Source organism: Ranitomeya variabilis, chromosome 2 (genome assembly GCF_051348905.1).
Source record: "Ranitomeya variabilis isolate aRanVar5 chromosome 2, aRanVar5.hap1, whole genome shotgun sequence".
Lineage (NCBI taxonomy): Eukaryota > Metazoa > Chordata > Amphibia > Anura > Dendrobatidae > Ranitomeya > Ranitomeya variabilis.
Window position 1 is genome coordinate 351332376 of NC_135233.1, and position 11419 is coordinate 351343794.

The 11419-nt window shown below is 46.4% G+C and overlaps 1 protein-coding gene across 4 annotated transcripts in view; it reads left to right on the forward strand.

Annotated features, from left to right (window-relative positions):
• Positions 1-11419, forward strand: part of LOC143805858 (lamina-associated polypeptide 2, isoforms alpha/zeta-like) — a 36192-nt gene that overhangs the window by 12214 nt on the left and 12559 nt on the right. For all 4 annotated transcript variants that reach the window (XR_013221346.1, XR_013221345.1, XR_013221348.1 and 1 more), the window contains 2 exons: positions 10399-10503; positions 10811-10890. The gene's annotated coding sequence lies outside the window, so the exon portion shown is untranslated. The remainder of the gene's footprint in view (positions 1-10398; positions 10504-10810; positions 10891-11419) is intronic.

Consider the following 11419-nt stretch of genomic DNA (forward strand, 5'->3'; position numbering starts at 1 on the left):
TCTCACATTTGGGAGAAGAGTGTTACAAGCAGTGATCCCTCCCTAAAGAGAATACAATCTCTGTAACTCTCTCGTGGTGCCGTCATGTATGATGGAAAAACACGGGTATTACATACCTGGTAATGTGTTTTTTCATGAGACATGACGGCACCCTTATATTCCCACCCTTTTGATCACGTCATTAGTTGGGTGCTTTATTAGCATTATTTGTATTATACACTCCCTGGGGTATCGGTGAATAGAACCGTATAGGATGTATTATTTATGTGTACACTAACCAGCGGAGTTCCTCTCGTACTCTGTAAACAACTGATGTGGAGAGAGGAGCCGCCCCTTTTATCTTGAAGGTTTCCTGTCCTTGATGGGCGGATCCCCTCTCTCGTGGTGCCGTCATGTCTCATGAAAAAACACATTACCAGGTATGTAATACCCGTGTTTCTGACACCTGTGCAGCTGAGCATGGATATGCTGTGTGTGTGATCACAATCGTCCCTTCAATTTTTGTGTAATAGATTATGTACAAAGAAGAGAAAATGGTGGTTATACAAGGCAGTTCTATACTCACCAGGTCAGGTGTCCCAACCAATGAGTTTTTTGACACCTGACCTGTTCAGTAGAGGTCTGCACTGTATTGCCACCATTTTCTCTTCAGACTGCCACACTAGTCACAGACTAAGCAGAAAGAAGAGATTATGGAGATAATACATCTAAATTTTTTGGGCCCACCTCATATCTGTATACTAAAGACACACAAAGCTGCTTTTTTTTTTTTTTTTTTTTTTTTATTTATTTTTTTTTTAATATATAACTACTGGAGAGATGTGGCCCAAAAAAGTAAGTGTGTGGCGAAGTTTCTTAGTTGGCGCACGGTGTGTTGCCGGCAGCGATTGGACACAATAAACCAAACCTAATTTTGGCAAATCAAATTGTATGTATTTTTTTCTCTTCGCCACGACAGCACCCACTGAGAGGGGATCCGCCCCTAGGAACAGGAAACCCTACGGAGAGATAAAAGGGGCGGTCCCCCTCGCTCCCACAGTTTGGTTTCCTGTTCCTATGGGAATCCACGGAGAAGACCTAGCCTGGATGCCGCTTGCGCGGTTTACCTGTGAGGACGGCAAGGGTTTCAGAGCTGGAAGCCGCGTCGGGGGTCCTGGTGTCAGCTTCCCCCCTCTGCTGGCAGACGCTGTGAGGCCAGGGCTGGAGAGTGCTGGCTCACAGAAATTCATCCAGAACGTCTGCGGGGAGTTAGCGCTGTAGTTGGGGAATGCTGCGCCGTCCTCGGCGAGCGCTTATACGGCGTGGAGCCCCAGTATGCCCCCCGGAAGTATAAGCTAAAAAGCTTCCGAGGAGAGGGAGGAGACGGCGCTGGTGCCGGTGACAGCGCGGGCATATGGAATATGGCCGCGACCCGGAAGTGATTAGCACTTCCGGGTTCAACAGGAAGAAGATGGCGGCCCCCATGTGAAAAGGACGCCGGCAGTAACGCTCCGGCGTCCAATATGGATTCGGCACAGGACCCTGCGATGTCTTCTATTGAGGCCACCGCAACTACTCCTCACAGCCATACCAGCAGCAGCAGCCGCTCCAAGCGGAGCGGATCTTCTAAAAAGAGCAAGCCTCTGCAGTCTCCTCCTCGTCAGCCGGTACCTTCACAGACGCTTCACTGGGGTGAGTGTACATCTACCCTATTAAGCTGATTGCTGTCCCCTCTTCTCTAACACTCTAGGCAAAATGTACTGAAAAAACGAAACACAAACAGTGTGCGATATGTCTTCAGCCCCTTCCGGATAGTTACACAAAGAAACTTTGTAAACCATGCATTGATTCCACCTTACGGGAAGAGGCCTCGGTTAAATCTGAGGACATTAGAGTGTTGATTAGAGAAGAACTACAAGCCCTGCATAGTTCAGGAAAAGAAACGCGTCCTAAGGGGACAAGAGAGTATGTTTCACCCATATCTGACCAATCTTCCGAATTAGAGAATGCAGATTCGGATATTTCTAGGGATTATGTTTCCTCGGATGAGGATCAAGATACGTGCTTCCCCACCGACAGTATAGATAACCTGGTGAAATCCGTCTGTAACACTATGGGCATCGAGGATTCTAAGACCCCTAAAACACAGCAGGACATAATGTTCGCTGGGCTGTCCGAAAGGAAAAGACCCTCCTTTCCGGTGATAGCAGCAGTAAAAAATTTAATTAAAAAAAGAGTGGGAAAACCAGGGGCAGAAGGGATTACCACCATCTTCAAAGAGACGTTATCCCTTTAATGATGAGGAATTCTCGACCTGGTCAAAAGCCCCAAAAGTAGACGCAGCAGTGGCTTCCACATCTAAAAAATCCCTGCTACCTGTGGAGGATTCGGGTTCACTACAAGATCCTCTGGACCGCAAAGCCGACTCTCTCCTTAAAAGAGCGTGGGAATCTTGTGCGGGAGCCCTAAAACCGGCTGTGTCAGCTACATGCACCGCTAGGTCCATGCTAGTCTGGCTAAGTGACTTGGAAGAAGGACTTAAAAACGGTCTCTCTAGAGACAAGTTGAGAGCCTCTATACCTTTAATTAGGGGTGCTACAGCCTTCCTGGCAGACTCATCTGCTGATTCAATACGTTTAGCGGCCAAGTCGGCGGGGCTGACTAATGCAGCACGTAGAGCCCTGTGGCTTAAGGGCTGGAAAGGCAATCCCCAGACAAAATCCAAATTGTGTGGTCTTCCATGTCAGGGTGAGTACCTATTTGGTACTAAGCTGGACGAGATCCTGACTAAAGCAGGGGAGAGGAAAAAGGGCTTCCCTAATAATAATTACCTTCCATCTTATAGGAGGGCGTTCCGAAAGCCCATGTTTAACAAGAGGAAGGATTTCAAGAACCAAGATCGCTGGGCCACTAGAGACACCAGACAGAGAGGAGCACTTTTTGGGAAGCGCCCTTACAAAACTGAGGAAAAACCCCGTTAGAACAGATCTGCCTGTCGGAGGTAGATTGTCTTCCTTCTCAGATCAATGGCAGAAAATAACTTCGAACATTTGGGCAAATAGTATCATCACCTTCGGCCTAAAATTAAAATTTTCCCGAGTCCCGCCGGACTCATTTCTATTGACTTCTTTAAAAACCCAGTTACAACAGGAGGCTTTGGAGCAGGAGGTAATGAACCTTCTAGCCAAAGGGGTTTTGGTGGAAGTCCCATTTCTTCAGCAAAAAAAGGGGGTTCTATTCCCCTCTATTTTTAATCCCAAAGCCAGATGGATCTTTCAGAACCATATTGAACCTTAAAAAATTGAACACCTTTTTGCAGAATCAAACCTTTAAAATGGAGTCTATCCGATCCACCATAAAACTGTTGTCTCCCCATTGTTTTATGACGGTACTCGACCTAAAAGATGCGTATTACCATCTGCCAATTTTTATAGAACATCAACAATATCTCCGCGTGGCGATTGTGTTGAATGGACGTATACGACACTTTCAGTATACAGCAATGCCCTTTGGACTATCAATAGCTCCAAGGGTATTCACTAAGTTAATGTCGGAAGTAATGTCATACCTAAGAGTAAAAGATACCCTCATAATTCCGTACCTTGATGATCTTTTAGTGGTAGGAAGTTCCCCTTCACAATGTCACCAACGATTGTGTAATATGGTCTCGTCCCTGCAGAGGCTAGGGTGGTTGGTGAATTGGGAAAAATCTAGACTTCTCCCAACTACTCGACAAACATTCTTGGGAATTATAATAGACTCCATAAGCCAAAAAATGTTTCCTACCACAATCCAAGCAATTGACAATAAGAAATAAGGTACAGTCGGTAATAGATAAACCTCTAATATCTTTAAGACAAGGCATGTCCCTCCTTGGCTCCTTCACGTCATGTATCCCAGCAGTACCATGGGCCCAATTTCATTCAAGGTGTTTACAATATGCAATTTTACATGAGGAAATAAAATTACAAGGTCATCTAGAAGGTAAAATTTCCCTTTCTGAAGACGTAATTAAATCTCTATCCTGGTGGCTAGAACCAGATCACTTGGTTAGTGGGGTCCCCTGGGTAGTTAAACCTTCAAACACAATATTCACGGATGCCAGTCCTAGTGGTTGGGGAGCACATATGAGAGATCAGGTAGCCCAAGGTCTATGGTCGGTTACGGAGTCAGACGACTCATCTAATATAAGAGAGCTGAAAGCTATCCATCACGCTCTTTGTGAATTCCTTCCGCAGCTACACGGAACACATACAAGGATTCTGTCAGACAACATGACATCAGTAGCCTATATCAATCATCAAGGAGGAACAAGATCAGGAACACTCATGTCTATAGCCGAAGAAATCCTAACTATAGCCGAGAAACATCTACTGTCTCTATCAGCACTACATGTCAGAGGAGTGGACAATTCAAAAGCGGACTTCCTCAGTCGCCATACCCTCCACCAAGGGGAGTGGGTTTTAAATCATCGAATCTTCAAAATGATAACCGTAAAATGGGGTTTACCAGAGGTAGATCTCTTCGCTACAAGAGACAACAGGCAATTAAAAAGGTTCGCTTCAATGTTCCAATCCGACAAACCCGATTTTCTCGATGCTCTCCAGGTACCATGGACATTTCAGAAAGCGTATGCCTTTCCTCCTCTGATACTTCTACCAACAGTAATCAGGAAGATAAGAGAGGACAAAGCCAATATAATCCTGATTGCCCCATTTTGGCCAAAGAGACCATGGTTCTCCCTGCTCAGAGCTATGTCCATCTCAGATCCATGGATTCTCCCAGAGGATCAGGATCTTCTCTTCCAGGGGCCATTCAACCACCCTCATGTGAAGGGTCTACGGTTGACAGCCTGGAATTTGAGAGGCAATTGTTGAAATTAAGGGGTTTCTCTGATCAAGTGATTACCGTATTTTCTGGTGTATAAGACGACTGGGCGTATAAGACGACCCCCAACTTTTCCATATAAAATATGGAATTTGGGATATGCCCGCTGTATAAGACTGGGGTCATCTTATAAGCCCAGTCATCTTATACAGCGTGTGGTTCCCAGGGTCTGAAGGAGAGGAGACTCTCCTTCAGGCCCTGGGATCCATATTCATGTTAAAAATAAAGAATAAAAATAAAAAATATGTATATACTCACCCTTCCGAGAAGCCTGGCTCTCACCGGTGTAAGCGTCTGCCTCCGTTCCTAAGAATTGCAGCAAGAAGGACCCTCGATGATGTCACGGTCAGGTGACTGGCCTGTGATTGGTCCGTGACCGCTCATGTGACCAGTCACCTGACCGTGACGTCATCGAAGGTCCTTCACGCTCTGCAATTCTTAGGAACGGAGGCAGACGCTTACACCGGTGAGACCCAGGCTTCTCGGAAGGGTGAGTATATACATATTTTTTATTTTTATTCTTTATTTTTAACATGAATATGGATCCCAGGGCCTGAAGGAGAGTTTCCTCTCCTTCAGACCCTGGGAATCATCCAGGATCGCTCCCTGCACACGCCGTACCCGGCGTATAAGACGACCCCCGACTTTTGGGACAATTTTTAGGGGTTAAAAAGTCGTCTTGTACGCCGGAAAATACGGTAATACTCTATTATTAAGTAGGAAAAGATCCACTACTTCTATATATGTAAGAGTATGGAGGAAGTTTCTAAGTCTTTATCCATTGGCCTTGTCAAACGAAATTCCTATACTTAACATTTTAGAATTTCTCCAGAAAGGACGTGACTTAGGTCTTTCAGTTAATACCTTAAAAGTACAAGTCTCTGCTCTAGGGGCATTGTATAGTCACAATGTAGCGGGTGATAGGTAGATAACTAGATTTATTTCAGCCTGCCAGAGGTCAGAACCAGTTCAGATTCCCCGCATACCGCCTTGGGATGTTAATCTAGTCCTTGAAGCCTTGACAGGTCACCCATTTGAGCCACTACACTCAGCTCACATTAAACACGTTACTCTCAAAACTGCTCTTCTTGTCGCATTAGTATCGGCAAGAAGGGTAAGTGACATGCAGGCACTATCAGTAGATCCTCCCTTTCTGTCAATATTTCCAGATAGAATCGTCCTGAAAACAGACCCTTCCTACCTACCTAAGAGGTGTACTAAATTTCATAGATCTCAAGAAATTCTTCTTCCTACTTTTTATGATAATCCTACAAATCAGGAAGAGGAGAAATACCATACCTTAGATGTGAAAAGGGCTGTAATGACTTACTTAGACAGGACTAGCGCCTGGAGGAAGAGCAGGGCTCTCTTTGTTTCCTTCCAGGGTCAAGGGAAAGGAGCTGGTGTCACAAAAGGCACATTATCTCGATGGATTCGGGAGGCGATATACCTGGCCTATTCATCTAAAGGGGAAGATCCACCTGAGACTGTAAAGGCACATTCAACCCGGGCGATAGCATCATCCTGGGCAGAGCGAGCAGAGGTTCCAATAGAACTCATATGTAAGGCCGCAACCTGGTCTTCGCCTGTTACCTTCTATAGTCACTATAGATTAGATCTATCTGCTTCCACTGATTTGTGTTTCGGTAGATCAGTTCTTAACACGATAATCCCCCCCCAAATAACTATCTCTGAAAGTCTCTCAGTGGGTGCTGTCGTGGCGAAGAGAAAACACCGGATTACGTACCGGTAATGCTCTTTTATAGAGCCACGACAGCACCCCTTTACTTCCCTCCCTTATATACATTAATTTGCATATGAGCACTGATAAGGGTGATTGGTTCTTGTAAATATACGTGATTAAGTCAAAGATGAAATGTTAATATAGAATGACCTACTAAAACTTGTGGGCGGTTCCTCGCAATCTCTGTAACCCAAACTGTGGGAGCGAGGGGGACCGCCCCTTTTATCTCTCCGTAGGGTTTCCTGTTCCTAGGGGCGGATCCCCTCTCTCAGTGGGTGCTGTCGTGGCTCTATAAAAGAGCATTACCGGTACGTAATCCGGTGTTTAACAACCAAAAAACTTTATTTAACTGCGCCGGCTTGGGGTAGAGTGATGTAAACGTGGAGTGTGAAGCACTGAGGCCTGGCTAACCGTGGACGACGCAGAGGTGGCAGGCGAAGGGGCAATGAAACTACTGGGGTCTGGTAGTTCGGGGATGGGGCTTGACACATGAGAGGCTTGAGACGCACTGGAAGGGTGAGACAAACCAAACATTACAGACACATTGGGAGGTGAAGGGGGAGGAATGCTAAGAGTCGTGTGGGTTTTTATTTTTTTGTTTTTTTTTTTGTTTGTGGGAGGTCTTGGTGGGCTCATGTGGTGGGTGACCTGGCAGGGTCCGGCTGCACTTTGCCAGAGTCCATAGCGCTCGTAGAGCGTGCAGCCATGCCAGAGTCCATAGTACTCGTAGAGCGGAAGGCCATGCCAGGGTCCTGCTGCATCGTGGTGTCAGTGGAGGAGGTCCAAGCAGGAGCAGCGGTGGTTGGGGTGGTGGATGTCCAACTGCACTCAGCATGGTGGTGGTGCTGTAGTGGTGTCCGGCTGTGGAAGGAATTAAGGTGGCCGTGCAGTGGTATGCAGCAGAGGTCGGCATTGAGGACAATCGTGACAGTGAAGGCACAGGTGGATATGCCGACACTGTCTGCTGGAAATACCGACTCTGCTGCATAGCCTGCACGTAAGCAGCATTGCAGGCCTGCATGACACTCAGCTGGAGATCAGGAGTAAGGTGTTCCGACATGCCCTGCTCCAATTTGGTTAAAAAAATTATTTTCTGACCTCCTGGATACGTGCATTCAAGAGGCTATGTGAAACATCCATTCGGTCACCCAAAGCCTTGATTGCTTCGTGTAAAACCGAGCTCAATTGCAAAAACTCGGGCATGAGTGACCTATCCGAAGCCCGCTGCCGGGAGGAGCCCCAAAAAAAGGGGCAGTGGAAGAGGACTGCGAAAGGGGAAGACCTGATGAACCAGCTCCCTGGTCTTCAGTTACTGTGGAAGGCCCACTTGCTGCTGCGCTGCTGGATGGCTGGGATGGGTCCGTGGCTGTCGGATGAAGAACCGCTCCAGAACCTGGGCCAACAGTAGTGCTGTATGTGCTGTGAAAAAAGGAAAGGAAAATTAATACCAAATATTAACCAGACGCAAAATCTTGTGGAATATAAAAATACAGTTTATGACAATACAACCTAATGCACGTGATAAATACTTGCGTTCTCTGGGCAAGGACCGGTCTTACAAATACCATCGAGTTCTGGCATTTTTATCTTCTGATCCTTGCTCCTGAACCACTGGGAACACGGCTCTCTTGACGCAGGTCCTTGTTGAAGCGGTCCTTCATCGAACGCCAACGTGTTTTGACTTTGGCCACTGTTAAAAAAATAAATAAATTGTGGTCAGAAAAAGGACTTTTGGCCGTTCTCACACAACTGTGTGTGATGACAAACTCCTGAGAGTTTCTTTCATCACACAGTCGAGTGAGCATGGCCAAAGTCTCTGCTGCTTCACACTGCAGTGCAATACTTACCAAATGCATTTCGGACCCAAGTCGGGGCGTTGTCCCAGCCATCCCACATCTCTTTGGCCACCTCATTCCATAAGCGCCGGATCGTGACGTTGTTTGAGTGCAGTGGATCCCGGGTGTCCCACAACGGGACCAGGGAGATGAGGTCATTCTCAATAAGATCATCCTCCCGTTGTGAAACCTAAAAATTAAATGGTCATTAAAGTTTGCTCAATTAACATAAGGAAAAGAGAGAGAAAAGATGCTGAGAAATGGCATGAATAGGAAAGTCAACATACAAAAGGATTCCAGAAGAAAGTAAAGAAATACGAATGGAAAGGAAGATTCAAGATAAGTCAGCCTTGTATACGTACCCGCTGCCGTCTTTCCACCGGACCTTGACTCCGCTGCTCCTGCCCTGTCTCTGCCGCAGTAGAAGAGCTCTAAAAAAAAAAAAAAAAAAAAAAAAAAAAAAAAAAAATTAAATTGTCACATGGGGTAGATGTGACAGTGAATACTTACCAATCTGACGAGGCAAGTACTCGCCTCACTGACATGCTCGACTTCAGACGACCCAGGAAGAAACTCCTCATGAGAAGAATCTGGAGTAGACATTCTGATGCATGTAGAAAGAAGGAAATGGCAGAAACTAGGACCTGTACAGGAAGAAATTAGAAAATAAAGGCATTGGCTAGGATATACTCACATTGTTCAGAGGCTTGTTTGCTCCAAGGTGCTGTGGTCTGTCTGCTCTGCTTGGCTGTCTGGTGAGAAGTGACCTGCAACTGTCCACACCCTCTCTTATCACCTTGTATGTGGGGGGTGGCTTATCAGTGTCTAGACATGTTGTGTTTTTTTTTTTGTTTGTTTTTTTTGTGGAACGCATGCGTTCATATAGACAGCGATGTGTTTTTTTTGTCGCAATCGACCGCATGCGTTTCCAGGCGGCAAATTGACACCTCTAAAAATTACTACATGTTGAATTTCCACGCCAAGCCGCAAACGACGAAACGACGCATGCGTCAAACGCGGCAAAACGCGAAAAGGCAGAAACTCATGCATCCCTAATGTTAAATATAGGAATATAAAACGCATGCGGATATATGCGGTACAAACGCTGCGGACACAACCGCAAATGTGAAACCAGCCTTAGAAATATGTGGGCTTTCATTTATGGTGGGTCTGTTGGACAGCACGTAATGGCAGATGACTTTTTGCGGCAGGCTTTAGGAGTGTTTTGAGAGAACCTGTCTCTTAGGCTACTTTCACACTAGCGTTGTGTGACCGACGTCGCAATGCGTAGTTTTGGAGAAAAAAACGCATCCTGCAAAGTTGCCCGCAGGATGCGTGTTTTTTTTTTTTTTTTTTTTTTTTCCCCCCTCCATAGACTTTCATTAGTGACGGATGTGTCGTGTTTTGGCGGACCGTCGACACAAACGTTCCATGAAACATTTTTTTTTTTTTTTTGTGCGTCGAGGCCGCCATTTTCGACTGCGCATGTGCGGCTGAAACTCCGCCCCCTCCTCCCCAGAACTCACAATGGGCAGCGGATGCGTTGTAAAATTGCATCCGCTGCCCACGTTGAGCTACATTAACACACTGTCTGTCGGGCCGACGGTTTGCGACGGCCCGTACCGATGGACTAGTGTGAAAGTAGCCTTACTCTGCACTGATGGGAAGGTGAGAACCCAAAACATCTGCCTGCAAATGTAGATCTGGGGTTGGCTGTATCATAAGTCATGTGATGAGACCCTTTTAAAGGGTTGATATTGACTTAAGATGCTACCCACCCCAATATCTGGTGCTAGAGTTTCGGTCCTCTTCCTTACTGAGGAGGCCATTTAAGATGTTTTATTTCTCAGGGTGCAGTGCATGGCTGAGAAGTCTTCCTAAACCTTGCAGAAAGATGTGATATTATTCTGTCTGAATTACTATTGGTTCTAGTTAACATTTGCTCTCGTTTAGAGTCCCATCCTCTCCATGGCTGTGACCTGAAGGGCAGAGGCTGCATTTAGCTGAAGATAAAACCCTGCAAGCCATGTAGGAGTGGGGTCACCCCAGAAAAAATGGGTGAGTGATGTGTGCCAGCAATGCCCAATACGACACCTGTGTACTCTGTGCAGAACAATCACTTGCATCTTAATTACCTTCTTGCGAGAATTTAATTTGCAAGGAGGTGACGAGGGTGCAAATAAGAACTGGGGTCTTTTCACTGCTGCCCGGCAAGAGGATGTTGGATCTGGCTGAATAAGACCCCGACAGTAACCACGATGTATGTACACAACTGCAGATGACGACAAATCATGCTGTGCTTTGGAGATAAATGTCAACTTTGTAACGTCTTGCCTGTACAATGACTGTCTCTATTCTTTCTCAGGCAGCAGAGATGGCATTTGTGGAAAGTGATCTTTGGAAGATATCGCTGCAAAACGTGACCGGCTCTGGCCCGGCGGACTGGTAATGTTTGGGGTAGTCTGAGTTTTATCAGCCATATATTCTAGATTCCATTAAACTCCAGGGATCTATGGCTAGATTTGTTGGGAACTCTGGGGTGCTATGAGCATTGTTCATCACTCTCTTCCAAATTGGAATTGGAGGTAAGAGCTACTTACCGTATTTTTTGCTTTGTAAGACGCTCCAGATTATAAGACGCACCCCAAATTTTGAGGAGAAAAATGGGAAAAAACTTTTTTAATAAATTGGTGGGGCGTCTTATAATCCATGCGTCTTATTACTTACCAGGGGTTGTGGCTGCGGTGGATCAGGGTCGTTGCTGGAGGCTGCAGTGGAGCATTGCTGCAGGCTGGGATGAGGAGGTCTGCAGGGGGGCTCCTGTGCTGCAGGCTGGGATGAGGCAGTCTGCGGGGGGGCTCCGGTGCTGCAGGGGGGCTGCAGGGCTGTCTCCGGTGCTGCGGGGGCTCTGCCGACATATTGTGAAAGGCCAGAGCCCCCCGGCAGTTCGTTCATGTGTTCCTGTATGACTGAC